This window comes from Cervus elaphus, unplaced genomic scaffold (genome assembly GCF_910594005.1).
Source record: "Cervus elaphus unplaced genomic scaffold, mCerEla1.1, whole genome shotgun sequence".
NCBI lineage: Eukaryota > Metazoa > Chordata > Mammalia > Artiodactyla > Cervidae > Cervus > Cervus elaphus.
The window spans coordinates 3,810,531-3,828,143 of record NW_025316783.1 but is presented as its reverse complement, the minus strand read 5'-3'; the positions used below and the strand labels follow the sequence as shown (position 1 = coordinate 3,828,143).

General features: G+C 41.4%; 1 pseudogene; it reads left to right on the top strand.

Moving 5' to 3' along the window:
- Nucleotides 1–17,613, top strand: part of LOC122691402 — a 193,642-nt pseudogene that overhangs the window by 52,734 nt on the left and 123,295 nt on the right.

The window sequence follows — 17,613 nt, the reverse complement described above, 5'->3', positions numbered from 1 at the left end:
TTAAAAAGTAGACCTTGAGTGGAGATAAACCCAGCCTATTTCTGCATTATTTTAAATTAGCATCTGACTGTGTTAGGTGTGCCTTTTGGGGAAGCTTTACCGAGTCAGCTATTGAGAAGATCCCAAGACAGTTGGTGCTTGAGCAGATTGCAGAGATGGAGTGTAGTACAGGGCACTTTCTAAGCCCGATTTGTCCAGGGAAATGTCCCGGCAGGACTTTGCAGGGTACCATTTGTCTCTTTCCTTTCCTGGGCTCCTTGTGTGTTTCTCCCTTCTTTTTTGGACTCAGAATGAAAGTCCTAAGATTGCTGAACGATGGAAATCGGGATGAGACCACTGCTAATGACAGGCTGTGTGCAGCGTGCTCTTCCTCTATGTTGCAGGCTCTCTGCTCAGGAAATGGTTTACCTTCTTTTATGACCTTGGTCAGTTTTCATCAATGCATAGAAAACCAGACTTAGAGAAGATCCTTTGGTCAAATCCTTTTAGGCCCGGAAGGAGCTAAAAATACTTTCTGCTTATACTTTTTATTGCACGACAGAAAGCACATAATCAGACTTCAGTGTTATGTTTTATTAACAGCCATCTGTTTCTGCAAGACACCTTGAGCGCTCTTGTATTAATAGATAACCTTTTATGAAGGGTTTTGGGGAAAGGTTATTTTCGATTTTTCTCAGTTCTTAGAAGGAGGAAGGAAATGAACATGTATCTTATTTTGGCCAGTCTCTAAGTAGTGGGATTAAAAAGGAAGAGGTGCCTGCACTCTACTGTAAAGGACAGCTGCGTCATGCTTGGCACAAGTGTTCTGATTTTTTTTTAATTTTCTTTTAGAAGTCTCTTGAATTTGTTACAGTATTGCTTCTGTTGTTTATGTTCTGGCTTCTTGGTGATGAGGCATGTGGGATCTTAGCCCTGGACCAGGGATCGAACTCACACCGCCTGCTTCAAAAGGCAGATTCTTAACCACTGGACCACCAGGGAAGTCCCACAGCATTCTGAATTTCAACGGGAATCTTCCTAGGATGACAGGGCCATGTGTTCCATCTAAGCTGAAGATAAGACAATTCATTTCCTCCTCTGTAAAAACAGGACTGGAACTACCCCCCTCCCATGTAAGTTATAGAAGTCACATGAGATGCTAAAGGACTTTGATAGTTCCTCAGACTTAGTAGGTGGCCAGGGTCTATTATTTTCCTTTCCTGAAGTACAAGAGAATTTGACATGCTGGGAAATTCAAAACAGTAGATAATGGTAGCAGCATGTGTTTTTGTTTTAAGTTTCATGATAGAGAAGAAAATGGATTGAAGTGCTGATTTAAAACTGGAGCAAATGTGAGGCATCCACTTTCCCTGTACTCACCTTTTAGTGTTTGCTTAGGAAAAATCAGAGGACAATGAAGTCTGTCAGATTGGTACATAATAGAAGCAAGATTGCTTTGATTTGAAGCATTTTAGAAAGTTTTGTTATGCAGATGAATCCAGCAATTTATGGAAGGTTGTATAGCTACACAACACAATGATAAGTGGCGAGTAGGAGGAATGATTACGGCGCCTGAGATAAAGCACACTGATGTCTTCTCCCTTTTCCTCCATGGAGAGCAGTCATGTGCGGGCAGTAAGTTCTTTCTGCTAATATGCCTGTGCTTCACCTTTAATATCAGAGAGATTTTTTAAACTGAAGGGTTGTAGAAAAACAAAATACTTCAGATCCGTGCGAAACCTCCTTTCACTGGTGCTGGACGGAACCACGCTTATTGTCTCAGTTACCAGCAGCCACCCTTCACGTTGAACCATGTCGTTCACTGGTGACCCACGTGTCCGGAAGTGCAGATCCTGCTTGTCTTTCATGAGAGCAGTACTTGGCCCCTGCAGGGCGGCTCTCACCTTACCCTCTGCGGTCCTGCCGGCCTCTTCTCATACAGAGGAGTGAGAGGCGCTGGAGCAACAGGAGGGCGAGGCCGGTCTGCCCTGCGCGCGTGCTCAGGCACTCAGCCTGAGTGTCTGACTCTGTCACGCCGCTGACTGTAGCCCGCCAGGCTCCTCTGCCTGTGGGTTTTCAGGCAAGAATACCGGAGGAGGCTGCCAGTTCCTCCTGCAGTGGATCTTCCTGACTCAGAGGTCAAACCCGTGTCTCTTACATCTACATTGGCAGGTGGATTCTTTATTAATGTGCCATCTGGGAAGCCTCCCAGCAATTGCTGTTGGGTTTTAGCATCCTGGGTGAGGGAGCCAATATGTCTTCATTGAGATCCTGGTAATGTTGGGTATCAAGTCCATTGTGGTTCTTTTTTTTTTAATAATTTAATTTGTCTATTTTTGGCAGTGCTGGGTCTTCGTTCCTGCTCTGGCTTTCTCTAGTTGGGGTGTGTGGGGGCTACTCTGGTTGCAGTGCTCGGGCTTCTCATTGCAGTGGCTTCTCTTATTGCGGAGCATGGGCTCTAGGGTGCTTGGGCTTAGTAACTGTGACTTGTGGGCTCAGTAGTTGCGTTGCATGGGTTTAGTTGCTCCGCGGCACGTGGATCTTCCCAGATCAGGGATGAAACCCTTATCTCCTGCATTGGCAGGTGGATTCTTTACCACAGAGTCACCAGTGAAGCCCATGAGTCCATTGTTTTAAGTGTTAGAGTAATTTCCCTCAAGAGCTTTCCAGCTTTACAACATAAGTGAGAGGTGCAATACAGTTTGTGCTGTTGGGAAGGCCTACCTGTGACTGTCACAGTGCTCAGCATAATGGGTTTCCATATGCGTTTCATGTGTTAAAATCATTTGGTTAATTTCTCCAGTAGAACTGCCTCACTTCAGGGTCCTGTGTAGTAGAGAGCAGCTGTGGTCTGTGGGATCAGGTACCTGGATTTGAATCCCAGCCCTGCTCCTTATACCTGGACCCCCTTGAGCAAGTTACCCTCTGTGTGCCTCAGCTTCCTCATCTGTAGTTGAGAACGATGGTGCCCATTGGATAGGGTTGCTGTCAGAGTGCCACGGGAGAATGTGTATAAAATGCACAGTGCCTGACATGTCATAGGCCTCAGTCAGCTTGTCACTGCTTTGGGGACATTTATACTTTGAAGACTTCTGTTGACCAAATGCTGGGAACAAATGGAGAGCTTTTCATTTTTAAAGAAAATACCATATAATCATATCTTTAGTACTGTAGGCCTCTTATAAGGTGGGCTTTGTATTCAGTTATGAGCCTTGATCAGAAAAAAGAGGGATAGCGGGATAAAGCATGCTTGTAACTCAGTGGTGCTCAGGAAGATTTGCATGTATGTCTTTTTGCTTTTTATTTCCCCCTTTGAGGCATATGGTTAAATCTCAGTCTGGGCTGGGCAGCATTTCTAGTTGTAGGTTTTTATTGGGAGAGGAAAGTAAAGAAGTAGCATTTACTAAGTGACCCTTTGAAAGTGGTTTCTTTTTTTTTTTTTTTTTAACAGCTTTATTGGGATATAAATTTGCACGCCATGCAATTCACCCATTTAAAGTGTACAATTCAGTGGTTTGGGGTATGTGACATTATGCATTTTTTAAAAAAAATTATGGTAAACTATATGTAACATACAAGTTGCCATTTTAACGATTTTTAAGCGTACAATTCAGTGGCAGTAAGTACATCCACAGTGTTGCACAGTTGCCACCACTATCTGTTTCCAGAACTTTTTCCTCACCCCAAACAAACTCTGTGGTCATTAGGCAGTAATTCCCCATCCCCCTGCTCCCCTCAGCCCCAGGTAAACCTCTCACCTGCTTTTCTGTCGATGCATTTGTCCTTTTGTGAGCTGTTTCTTCTTGAGCAACTCATTGCTTCAGTGAGATCTTAATCTATTGAAACAGTACCTTGGGTTTCCCAAATCAGTAGGATGGAAATAATCTCCAAGCATTGGCTTGGTTTGATTGCCCTGAAAGTGACGCCCTGATTCTCATGAAGGTGAAGGACAAGGTGAGCCTGCCTTGAGCGTGGGGCTTCTTAAGGCTGGAAACTAGTGCTTGTTTGCAAACTAGTCGTTGAGTTCTCCCAGCAAGGGGTGCTTGCCTCAGACTGATACTGCCTTACCTAATTTCTGCCGTGCAACCTTATTTTCCCAAGATTGATCAGGCAAGCTGCTTCTGTGGCTTTATCATAAGGCCACTTTCTAGAGACACCTTAAGGGAAACCCACGCCACACACCTCTGCTCGGCGTGCTAGCCCCGTGGGCCCCTTCTGCCCTTGTATTGGCTCTGGTTGCTTTAAAGTATGTGTCTCTCTAGCTTAATAACTTGTTTATCATTACAATTTGTAGAGGTTAGAAAAAATCAGTCCCTGGATATATGTTTAAGCAGCTTGCCTCCTTCTTAGCAGGATATCATTTTAGTTTCCTGTGATTCCTATTTGAATCTCCACAAGCGTGGTAGGTGACCTGAAACAACAGACATTTATTCTTTCACAGTTCTGGAGGCCAGAAGTTTGAAGTTAAGGTATAGGTGTGGCTGTGCTTCTCCCACAGGCTCTGGGAAGGATCTGTTCCTTGCCTCTCTAGCGCCTGGGGATGCTGACACTCCCTGGCTAGTCACCATGTCACTCCAGTCTCTGCCTCCCCCTCTGTGTGTATCCTGTCTCCCTCTTTCTTTTGTAAGGACAGTTGTGATGGTATTTAGGGTTCACTTGGATAGTTTAAGATATGTCCTCATGTAAGGTCCTTAACCTAATTTCTAGTTCCATCTGCTAAGATCCTTTTTTCAAATAAGGCAGCATTCAGAGGCTTTGGGAGTTAGGCTGTGGACCTCGCTTTCTGGAGGCCTGTTTATAGGCATGTTGGTAGTAAAGCCCGTGTTCTTAGGTAGTCCTTGCCTTGCCTTGGCCCTGGCTGTAAGCAGATAGGTCATGGTTATTTCCAAGTCTGTTTCACAGTTAATTTATATGAGTCAGAGGTTAGCAATTTACCCTAAGAAATTTGCAAGAAAAGAAGTGAAGAGAGGTGAAGTTGCTTAGTCCTGTCCGACTCTTTGCAACCCCATGAACTGTAGCCCGCCAGACTCTTCTATCCATGGGATTTTTCAGGCAAGAATACTGGAGTGGGTTGCCATTTCCTTCTCCAGGGGATCTTCCCAACCCAGGGATCAAACCCAGGTCTCCTGCATTGTAAGCAGACTCCTTACTGGTTGAGCCACGAAGGAGTTTAGACTAGCTGCCAAATATCTTCTCCACTGAACATCTTCCATGGTTCAGAGTGTTTCACCCACAGCGACTATAATTTCTGACAGCATCCCTGAGGAGGTAGGTAATAAGGTCCCCCATTTGCAAGCTGAGGCCATCTGCCGCGGGCCCCAGAAACAGTTGAGTCAGGGACAACCCAGGTCTGTCCTCAGCTGGGGATAGGATTCTTCCTCCAAAGCATCATTCTCTAAAAGAGACAGCTCAACAGTTAGTAGGACATTTTCTTAAGAGACAATGCTAGTATCGCTGAAAGATTTCTTTCTCTGCATGTTTGGTTTGGGCAGTGATTCTAAAAGATGTTGACTTGGACCACCGGATCGAGTGCGACCAGTTTCCTCTGACATTTTGCAATCTGCTGTTTTATAGGTCCAGCAGACGTTGCCTTTGTACAATGTTTAGTTTAACACTTTTATTTGATGTAATTTGATATGGTTCATTTGATGGAGACTGTTTAAACATGCTGCTGACTTTCTTTCCTTTTGCCTTTCTTCCCCGCACTGTCCCCCCTCCCCCCCCACACACACTTGTTTCTTGCATTACATCTCTGAGAAGGGACATGAGTTGGCTTTGGGACAAATGTTGGGTAACTCTCTATTTGTCAAGATATCAAGTGACTAGATTGGAAATTGCACGTGCACCCCTCTTCCCCCCACCCTGAGTGAAATGAAAATAACTGGTGCCACAAGGACTCTCCTCTACCCAGTGGTTGCCCTCTTATTTTACACAAGAGCTTTAGTGAGCAAAATAAGTGAGCTTATTTTGTGAGAGATGTCTGCATGCTTCCTATCCTGGATGATAAAATTAGTTTTTTATGGCGCATAAATATGTATAATGATGAGCCTTTGCATACACGGTTCTCATGAAGTGCTTTTTACTGCTGTGCCCTGAAGGAAATACCGAGACCATTTGCAAGAACAGTAGAGCTGGCAGTCGTTAAAGGTTTCAATTTTCCTCTGGAAGGCTTGGGACTTGGAGTTAGGTGCAAATTAATTCACCACTCAAATCGTGTTGAGATGAGATTGTACTCAGCATCTCCGTATTCCGGTCTGTAGTGGCATAAGAGGAGTACAGTTTTGCTTGGAAATCTGTTCTTTGAGGTAGAGCTTTTTAGGAAGAGATATGTAGTCTTGAAGAAATGCGCATGTTTACTCATTAAATGAAATACTGAGTTTCTAGGTGGAAGAATGAAAAGTTTGGGGCCTGGAGGGTTTTCCTTTTGCTCAGGCAGAACCAGAGTAAACACTGTCCTCTCTTATGAAGACAGGCTGTGACATCAGAAATCCTAGATCATCCAGGCCTGTGTGTGTGTGTACAGATCTGACCTTACAGGAAATAAAGGTCCTGTATTCAGACACCATTATCTCACTCACCCCTAGGATGGGCCGATTCACAGGGTTTCCCTGATGGTGATCTTGGTGTGTGGGGGGCAGGTGTGACCGTGAGGCCGGAGGCCTGGGAGCAGCTGGTTCTGCGCTGCAGACGTGGGAAGGTTGTCCTCTGACCTGTAGCAGCATGGCTCTCTTCTCTGCTCCTTCATCCTGGTTGCTTTCCTCAGTCCACCCAAAGCTCTTCTCAGAGAGCAGCCTCATTTCTTATATCTGGACTCTGCCCCGTTGCACGAAGCTATAATTTAATCAGCCCTTAGAGCATTGCCAAAAAAGCCAACAAAAGCCTATATCTGAGATCTTACATCCCGAGTTCTTGCACTAGAGGTGGTTGAGGACGCGAGTCCTCATTTGTCCCTTAGAGGCTCCTGCGGGGACTGTAGGCTCAGTTTCACATGAGGCTGTGGGAAGAGCTCAGGTTAAAAGCCGATGTGAAGGGGGTATGGGCTTCCCAGGTGACATCAGTGGTAAAGAACCCGCCTGCCTGCCAGTGCAGGAGATGTAAGAGACGTGGGTTCAATCTCTGGGTCAAGAAGATCCCCCGGAGGAAGAAATGGCAAGTCGCTCCAATATTCTCGCCTGGAGAATTCCACGGACAGAGGAGCCCAGCGAGGTTGCACAGTTGGACACGACTGAAGCGACTTAGCTCACACGCACGTGAGGGGGTACCTGGCAAAGAGATGGTGAGGCTCTTAGTGTAAGACTGGTAATGGGGAAACTTTGGGTCTGAATCTGTCTCTACTCCCATGCTGGCCAAGGGTAAGCCGCCGGAGTAGGAAAAAGCTGCTTCCTCATTCCCTGTGTGATAGGACTCGGTGCCTGTCCTCTAGACGCCAGAGGATCAGAGGAGGCTGAGTGCGCCGTAACAAACACTTATTTTAGTCAGGAACCTTGTCCTTTTAAAAAATAGTATATTTTTATCCTGATTGAAACACAAATTACCCACTTGTAATTCTACCAGCCAAAACGAAAAAAAAAAAAAAGCTGTCATTTGGTGTGTTTCCTGCTAATTTTCTATCTCTATTTCATTTGCTAATTGAGATTGTACTGGTTTATGATTTGGTAACTTAAAAAAATTCAATAAAGGATTTTTCCAAAGACGTTAAAACCGGTGGTCAGCAGCATCGCATTGCTGGTCTTCAGTGGTTTGTCAGGTGGGACATCCTGGTCCTCTTATAACCTGACCTGTGTGTCGGGCCTTCTGTCAGGTGCACAGGTATTACTGGTTTCTTGCCAGTTGTCTCTTTTCTTTCTTCTCTTCTTTTAAATTTATTTATTTGGCTGTGCCGGGTCTTCGTTGCGGCATTCGGGATCCTTAGTTGTGGCATTCGAACTCCTGTGGGATCATGACTCGCAGCATGTGGGATCTAGTTCCCTGACCAGGTATTGAACCCAGGGCCCCCTGCACTGGCAGTGCAGAGTCTTAGACACTAGACTACCAGGGAAGTCCTGCCGATTGCTTCTTTAAGTGGCCCTGAGTACAAGTCACTGATCCACAGTCTTTTTCTGCCATCACTTAGCAGCAGTGGAAACCATGCTGCTGCAGGAGCTAAATGAACTGTTTCCTTTCATTTCTGAATAGAATTACTGGCTTTACACGTAGACTCGGTCATGCGGAATTTTAACGAACTGTAATGATCTCTTTGGTTCCCAGAGGTTTGAGCCTCGGTGCAAAATATTCCTGAATCACCTTCAGGACTTCCTGTCTGCATTTTTGAATGTTACCTTTGCCCTTCTTGTTTTCTTGAGCACAGCTGCATAAAACAGGTTAATACCAGCACTGTTTTGCCATCCTTTTTCACATTGGACAACTGCAAATGATTCAGATCAGCCACAGTCCAAGACACGCTCTTGTGTCATCAAAGAATACCCTCTGATCTTAGTGTACCTCTTTTGAGCTGCTCATTGTGTCTCATGCTTGCCAGAATTGGGGTCTGAAGCGTGTTGGTAAGGTCGGAGAATTTTGACAAGTTTGGAGATTCAGTGTGTGTGTGTGTGTGTGCCAGCCTTGGAGGCCGTATTATTGACTAAAGCTTGTGATGCGGAGGGGCTGCTTTGTTGCCAAGTTACAGAAAGGGTTGGACTTTTGCCAGTGAATTGCCAAGAGAGTAGTTTACGCCATCTTTTTTTACATTCTTCTTCAAAATGAGGGAAACAGTGGTCAGCAATTGTTTCCCCCAGTTGACATCTTGCAGAGAACCTAGTTGTTTGCCACAGTTGACCTCCTGGTTTCAGGGAATGGTGGAAGCCTTGTTATTGCTGCCTGGATGTTGAGGTAGTCCTTGGTGTTTGTTTTAATAGTTTTGTGTTTCTCTTAAGTCAAAATGATTTACTGCAAACAAATCATTGAGACTAATACCTTTTTGGAGAAGTTGAGACAAGTCATTATTACCCAGCTGATCAGTGAATCATCATTCGTGGAAATTAACACAGTCTTGAACATACTTTTTTTCTGTGAACCCAGTGATTTTCAGTTCCCAGGTTCTGAGTCAGTGGGGCTTAAGTGGGTGGGGCCCAGGAATTTGCATTTCTATCAAGATGCCTATCTGGGGAAACACATTTTGATAAGTGCTCAAGCTTCTAGGCTCCTAAGAAGCTTTATGTCTGAAATGAAATTCTCCTGTGACTACAAGCCTTCTAACATAGTCTGGATCAGTGTCACACTGCCATGGTCAGAAAAGAATGTCAGCAGATGACTTTCCATGAGTGCCATGCAGCATATGGGCAGCAGAGCCGGGTGGCTGTTTTGGACATAAAGACATTGTCCACAGCCTGTTCTGTGGAGCCGATTAAGAGGCTGAGCTGAAGTCATCCAGTCTGCTGAGTGAATGACCCCGGAGTGTACTGTGCTCCACCCTTGGATCTGTTGGGATGTTTGAAAGCCGCGCTAAACAACATCGCCAGTGTCATCACAGAACATTAAAAAACTGACAGATGCCCCAAAGGGTAGAATTTATTTTATAGCATCTAGAATGTGAACATGAGTCATGTAGTGTACTGGGATAGAATCCCAATGTACGATTGGCCCTTGTATCAGATGGGAACTTTAATTTTAGTCTTTGACAGAATCATTGTCAGTCCTTCAGAGAATAAGTGCAAAAATAGTGTTTCATCAGGAAGCTTGCAGGAACGTGGCCAGGGCCCCACACAGTCTTGTGTGTCTCTACCAAATTATAGCCACCCTGAATCTTCACTGAAATAAAAATAACATTTCCTGCAAGCAATGGTCCGAGTGTGTTTCCAATATCTGCAGATGAAAGGCCTTCTGGGAGAGACTGTTCTTCAATGCAGTTCACAGGGAAGGAGCATCCTTTCATGTGCTTGTCAGTATTTCTGCTCGCCTAGTGCATTTCTCTTACGTTAAAATGAAAACTGTTCGGTCAGATGAGCCACACATGAGGTATTTTATCAGATCATCCCAGGGTGTCAGTGTAGGCCATCTGACAGCCAGTCAGTATGAGGCATGCATGCAATGAAATGTTTTAATTTTCCCTCAAAAGGGCAGGCGGGGATGCTTCCAGAGCAGTGGCCTGCAAACTGTCTGGCCTAAAAGGAGAGGGAGGCCCTCGGCGAGTTGACTTTGGTTCTGTTCCACAGATGCTCAGCTCCAGTTTTAGAATTGGTTTCCCAGTTGCATGGGGTGCAGTCAGCCAAGTCATACACAGATTGGTTTGCGTGTTCTTCCAGGGTTTGGGGTGATTTGCTTCTCTGTAAAGCCCAAACATGAAGCTGGAGGGATGAGTGAGAAGGGCTATTAATATAATTCATTTGGAAGGGGTTTCTATTTAGTTAAAGTATTGAGTAAGCAAACAAGGTAGTGTAGGATTAACTAACTTAAGAAAAATCTTTTGAGTGTTTCTGCTGAGAATAAATTTTTACTGAGTTTGAACAGAAATGATACTTATAATCGAGATGAAATATTAAAGGACAAACAGCCAGTGTAATGCTTGACAAAATGTATCTTTAAAATTAAGAAAATATATATTTACATGGTGAGAGAATTGGGGAAATCTGCTTTTTAAATGTCACCCTTGTTTGTATTTATACATTAGATTTTCTAAACTTGTTGAGGCCACATGACCTTAAGAGGAAAACAGTATTTTTAAAAGAAATAAAGCAGCTGAACACTCAAACTTGTGATTTTTCTTTATATTTGTCTCCCCACAGCAGGTGGGGTAGTGCACAGGATATACGGATTGATTCTACTGGTGTTTTCAGTTGAACTTTCTCTAAGGAAATCTCTAGTTATTACCCCTGGGGCTCGCAGTTCTGGTAGCCTCTGTTTTAAGTTTAAAAAATAATCATAAAAGGATTTTTGAAAAACAAAACTCAGTTTCCCAGAACCATTGGCTGCTTTTTTTCAGAGCAGGGAGTGGGGAGTATTTTTTATTTTTGGTTTAATGATACCAGTGTTTTACAAAGCTGTCACAATAGTATAAAATTTTGTGCTTTTTTTAAATTAAAAATTGCCCTACAAGTTACTGATGTTTTGAATTTTTTGAAAGTTATCTTGAAATTAATTCTGTTGGAATGATGAACTGTAATTTACCCACGCACATAGGTTGTTGAATCTGGAGGTTGATTTTGATTACTGGTGCCTTTGAAGGTATAGCAGTGAACATCTTGTTGATTCAGTTTTTATTCTTCTGTTGAAATTTGGGTACACAATTTATTTTTATAGTGGTTGATATGTTTCTTCAACTTTTACTGAAAATTGTTTTGGTTTTTTTTTTTTGTATTTTTGGTTTAGAGTTGGGAGCCATCTCTCAATTTACTAAATGGAGAATTGAGAATTACGTGAACCATAAAATTATTGATCCTTCTAACTCAGGACTAACTCATCAGGTTCTGGTTGTCAGTAGTAATAACAACCACTTTCGAGGGGAATCTATGCTTTTATATGTCTCATTGTTTTCTGGCGTTGCAGGCGGTATCGATTAAACTGGGTGAACCAGCTACCAGATCCAGAATAGTACACTTGAGCCTAAATTAGTGAACTAAAAATAAATTTGGTTTCTTAGCCATAGGATTTGGTTTATTAAATTGTAGGCTAGGCAACAAGTCCTCAAACCGCAGAGTACCAGGACTTTTTTTTTTCTGGCGTTCACAGAACAGTGGTATTCATGCTGATGGTTCCATTTGTAAACTGGATCATGCCCTGCCTGGCTTTTGAATGCCTGGTAATAATGTGCCTTAATTGCAGGTCAGTGAAGCCAAACTAATTGCTTGTTGGGCACTTGGATTGCCTTTTTAATTTGCTGTATAATGCAGTCCCTACCAGAAATTCACAATATGCCGTTATCTAAATAAAACTCATTAAAATCATCTTACAGACAACAGAATGCCTGATATTTTGCCCACAATCGTGCAAATAAAAGCAAATTGAATGGCATTATGGAGAGCTGTAATTTAGAAGCACTCTTTTAAAAAGTGCCTTTGTATCCATTTTAAAAGTATACATAAATGACTGCTATGGTTTCTATCAGTGTGTTAGGTTTTTTGTTTGTTTTTACCAAGGATTATTTTGCTTCATGCTTTTAATATGTTTTAAATGGGAGTAATGACAGTTCACCCAGTAAGATCAGTACTCATCCAATGATGGCATTTCACTTTAAAAAAAGAAGAAAAGAAAGACATTGGTGACACATTCCTAGCTCACAAAACACCAGTCCATAGGGATTACCTTTACAATTTGTGGGGACAGTTGTTCACGGGGGTTAAGATGGTCAGTACACTGTAGGACTTGTTTTCTCTCAGTTTCTCTGGACTAACAGGGCAGCTCAGCAGAGGACTTTGTTTTGACTCTTTGATGACTAATTTTATTCATCTAGCTAATATTTATTGAGTAGCTCCTGAACTACTCCAGGAACAGCTCCAGGAACTGTTGTAGGTGTTGGGGATACCAGTTTTTGTTTTCTATTTGTAATAAATATTTCAGACTCAAGAAGTGTGCTCAGTCATGTCTGACTAATATTTAGCTCTAGAGAAAAATGTGAAGTGGATCTTAAGACTCTTCAAAATGATTTTAGAAATAAGGTAATGTAATTAAGGAGCTTCTACAAAAGAATTTTCTAGATGTTTATATCAGCTGGTTTTTTTTTTTTTTTTAAATAGAAGTTAGTCCATTATCCATTTTCCTTTTCTTTTGGTAGGTTATTTCTTATGAGAGTCATGGATATCCCCTATCTAAACTTGGAAGGACCAGACTGTAAGTGAATTTTTTATTTTCTCATTGCATCTGCACATTTAAGTGTGTGGTCTGGAAAGGAGAACAGGAACAGAATTACTGAAGAAAGAGCTTTATTCACTTAAAAATAGCCAGTGATTTTGTGGTTGATATGAATAGTACGCTTAAGTTAATGTTACCCTTGGGCCTTGATTAACCCATCTCTTTACTTACATTTTCCAGTTTATACATGAGTTGAATTTAAAAAAATATATATCTTCTCATCATTACTTCATTTTCACTCAGCACTCTGAGTTCATGATTTTCTGTAAAAAAAATTGTATATGTAATAGATTTCAAGATGTACTAGCTGTGTCAATAACAGTACATTTTCTGTTTTCCAGTTATTTGAGTATGTATATATTTAAGTTTTGTGGTTAGGTTTTTTTTTTTTCTTTTTGAAGACCTCAGACAACCAGGCTGTTTGAGAGGTAGTTGTTGCTTCTTCCGATTGTTCTTTTCCATTGCTGTTTTTGTAGCCTTGGTAAATTGCCTTAATATATGCCATAGGCATATAGAAACAGAGGAATTATGCTTTATACACGGTGATAATAATCACTGCAGTAGAAGTTTGAGGACATCGTCCTAGTTTTAATGCTCAAACCTGTCGTCCTCGCAGCAGTTCTGTGAGCTGAGTCTCGTTGTCCCCAGTCTGTAACCACGAGTGGCTTGAGTAGTTAGGTCTCTTGCTCTGTGTCGCAGTCACGTGGTGGGTGTGGGATTAGAAATCAAGATTGTGACAGGACCGCGTCTGTTCAAGCACATCCATTCAGTTTGGACAGTGCATTTCTTTTTTTAAGTTGGATACACATGAACGTTAGGGCTCATTTGGTAATTGCAAGGCTCTCATAATCATTCTCCAAGTTAGCTTGGCCTCAGTTTCATTGACGAACCACTGGTCAGCTGTCCGCTTTTCAGCCATCAACCTTTCATCAAAAATTTGTTTTGTAGTGCAGCCTAAACGTGATCACGTCCTCCATGTGACATTCCCCAAAGAATGGAAAACCAGCGACCTTTACCAGCTTTTCAGTGCCTTTGGTAAGTCAAGCATAAGTATAGATGTCCTTTCAGGGTCCTGCTCTTCTTACGGTCTAGGTGGTCAAAGTATATAGATGGCTTTAGCTTGGACATAAAAGAGGATTAATATGCAAAGTTTTCATCTCACTCGGAGAGTTTTTGGAGCTTGGTATGCTGCTTTCTTATGCCAATATGACCTGAGGACCTTTTGCTAGCATCCCACAGTAGAGCACTGTTATTCATCTATATCCATGGAAATCAAGAACAGTTAGCCCCTTACGACCCATGGGGAAGAAGTCTAGGCTAAATAATTGTTAAGGTGAAATTGAAAGAGAATACCTGTTTCATAAGGGCAGGCAGTTGCTGCTTGATATCAAATAGCCCAGCAGATAAGCACAGATGTTTGAGAGGACCAAGTATGAGGTAGGTTCTTTTGTTACCTTTTTTATCAGGTCAGGCCATTAGATTCAATTGAACAGTCTTCTGATTAGGGTTTATAAAGGCCATTCTGATTGTAAGTCTTCAGCAGTGTCTCTTAATTTTAACAAAGTATTTAAACTGTCATCTCTGGAAATTTGTGATTAAAATGGAAACAGCAAAGACTTGATTGTCCAATAATAAGCATGTTTAGTGAATGTTAATGTGTCCCCAACAGCTTAGCATGTAGCCGTTTTAGAAAGAGTTGAAGTTTGTTAAAAGATGGTAAGGTGTTTATATTTTAGCATCTATGGTAAAAAGCAGATACAAAGTAGAATTCCTATATAACTAACATCATTTTTGTTGAACTTAGAAATCAAACTGAAAGGATGCACCATGCTCTTATCACTGAATATTTTAGATAGGAGTTTTTCTTCCTCTTTGTGCTTTTCAGTATTTCTTAAAATAAACATATATTAGCTTTTATAAGTACAAAACATCGTGCAATTTTTAGGAACGTAAATGAACACAAGTGTGTTTCTAGCAAGTTATCCTCATCTTTGCAGATAGTCTAAATGACTTCTGAAATTCTGGTCCTGCTTTTTAATTTAAATGCAGTTAGATTTCACAGCACATTCCTTTGGTAAGTTTTTGATGTTGTTTCCCATCTTGTGTTGCTCTTACCCCTATTTACTCAAGCTTTAATTGGCTAAATTCAGCAGGACGCTCTGAGTAGAATATTTTTCATTTTAATTAAAGAAAGGTTAGCTGTGTGATATTGAACAGGTAACCTCTCTGTATTTGTGTTTCCTCCTTGGACATGATGATGGTGATAATGGTACTGCCTATTTAATAGGCTTGTCAGGATGATCAAATCAGCTGATCCATGGAACGCATTCAGAAGTATGTGGCCTAGAGTAATTACTTAAGAAACGCTAAATATTGTTGTTGAGTCACTAAGTCGTGTGTAACTCTTTGTAACCCCATGGACTGTGGCCCACCAGGCTCCTCTGTCCCTGGGATTTCTCAGGCAAGAATACTGGAGTGGGTTGCCATTTCCTCCTCCAGGGAATCTTTCCAACCTAGGGATTGAATCCACATCTCCTGCATTGGTAGGTGAATTCTTTTCCACTGAGCCACCTGGGAAGCCCCCAAATATTATTTGTCTAAAAAAAACACACAGGGTAGAGAGCTAAGGAAGTCATGGTTGTGACTTTTGTAATTGAGAAAGTCCTGGCACCCCATGGTGCAGCAGGAAGTAAAAGTTCTTTCCTGTGAAGGAGAAGCAAAGCAGTTTTCAAGTGTTCCGAAGCCTTCAAAAATTTTAATAGATAATAAGACATTTTTTCATCACTAAGTTCTGGTGATGTTTAGCCATTTAAAAAAAATTCCAGTCTCCTGTGTTTTTTCAGGAAGAGGGTAGTGGGTAGATGTCTGCTTGCCCTGGGTTTTCTCCAGCTCCCAGCCCTCTGCTCCTCTCCTGCCTCTGTCTGCTCTCCTGCATTCCACTCTTTGCGTTTCGCCTTTGCAGAGGACTTGTCTCTGTATGTGAAAGTCATTTTGTGCCACTATACTGCTTTCTGTCCCTCCGTGTTTTTCTTTTCTGTATTGGTCTGTCTTGGTTTCCTCTCTCTGATGCCTTCTTTTCCTCATCCTCTATCCTCTACCTGTTTTTCTTTATTTGAGTTCTTTCCCTGGCCTTGAGATCAACAGTGAATTTTTCTTATTTCTTACACACATGGTCTCTGGTTTTTACTAGTGATCTTTTAAAAAATATACCAGGCTCATGGACTTTTTAGTCTTTTAGTACATGAACCTGGCATATTCCTTCATTTATTTAAGTCTTCATTAGTTTTCATTTGTTTGTTTATTTTAAATCCTGACCCCAGCAGTGAAAGTGCCGAATCCTAATGACTAGACCACCAGGGAACTCCCTTCTCCTGATCTTGATTGGAAAAAAGTCTCTAACCCTGGCAGGAGATTGGGTTGAATGATAAACTGCCTCAGGATTTAATCCAGAAGGATTTTTTTTTGTTTGTTTTTAAAACAAACTTTTAAAGATTCTTCTGGTTGTCCTGGTTTATCTGCTTTCTTGAAGTTTTAACTGTAGTAGCTACTGTGATAGATTTAAGTTTTATTTCTCTTTAGTGCTGAGATTTTGATCATCTTTTAAACTAACACCTCATCTCTCTTTAAATTGATGGATGTTCCGAAATATATCAGATATACAAATGGAATCTGATAGCTATCTTAATGGCTAAATGCTTACTTTGCTTTTAATTCAATATTGCAGGTAACATTGAGATATCCTGGATTGATGACACGTCAGCATTTGTTTCTCTCAGCCAGCCTGAACAGGTACCAATTGGTAAGTGTGTTGGGCCTTTGTCTTGTGTGTTAACTAAAAGGTGGGAGCTTGCCCACTTCCCAGTCTAGATGCTGTGGTGTTCAGTCAGCTGGTTCACAAGCATTGTTGCCTGGTTTGTTTTGAGCTTGTCTCTAAAATAAAGGAAGTAGTTAGTAAGTATTGCACGTAGATGAGAAAATAAGACAAATGTACTGATTCTTTAGAGATACTCTATCATATATTTTTCACTTTTCTGTTCCTTTCTTATAGCCCTTTTTCTAAAATGATTTGTATGTTTACTTGGAAGGATAAAAAGAGCAAATTGAGAGGAATGGGGGACACCAGATGGTGATTCCTATATTGACCTGTTTGCCTCTGTACTTTTTCCCATTTATTTTATAACTTTTTGTGATTCACTTATTCCATTAAACTGGTATCAAATACTTGTTTTACAAACAAATAAACTGAAATATACTTCAGTTGCTTCTAAATTAGGGTTGTAAAAAGGTCGAATACCAACTCTCTTATTGTTGGACCCTAAATAGTTTTGATATTAACCATCACAAAACATCCCGTTTTCTTAGGATGCAAAGCTATTGAAGAATATATGTATTGTTCAGCTATTTCTTCACATAGATTTCAAGTTCCCTGGTGTTAATAATAAAAACACGTGAAAATGTTAAGTATGCTGATTAACGTTTTCTTCTTATTAAACGAAGTGCCACAGACTAACAGTATATAATTCTGATGACGTATGAGGAGAATATAAGCAGCTCTATATGAAAATTTCTACAAACACAAATTCAGGTCAAATTTTTTTTGGTATTTAAAAAAAAAAGTATATAACCATCACAGGAATATATGCCATGTTATAGAAATGGAAAGTTTAGGCTCTGGAATCATATTGCTATAGTTGTGTGACCTTGGGCAGATTCTTTGATAAGCTTCTGCTTATCTTTATAAACTGAGGACTGTGTTACGGATTTTCTAGGATTGTTGTGAGGATTACATGAAATGATTATGTATATAAAGCT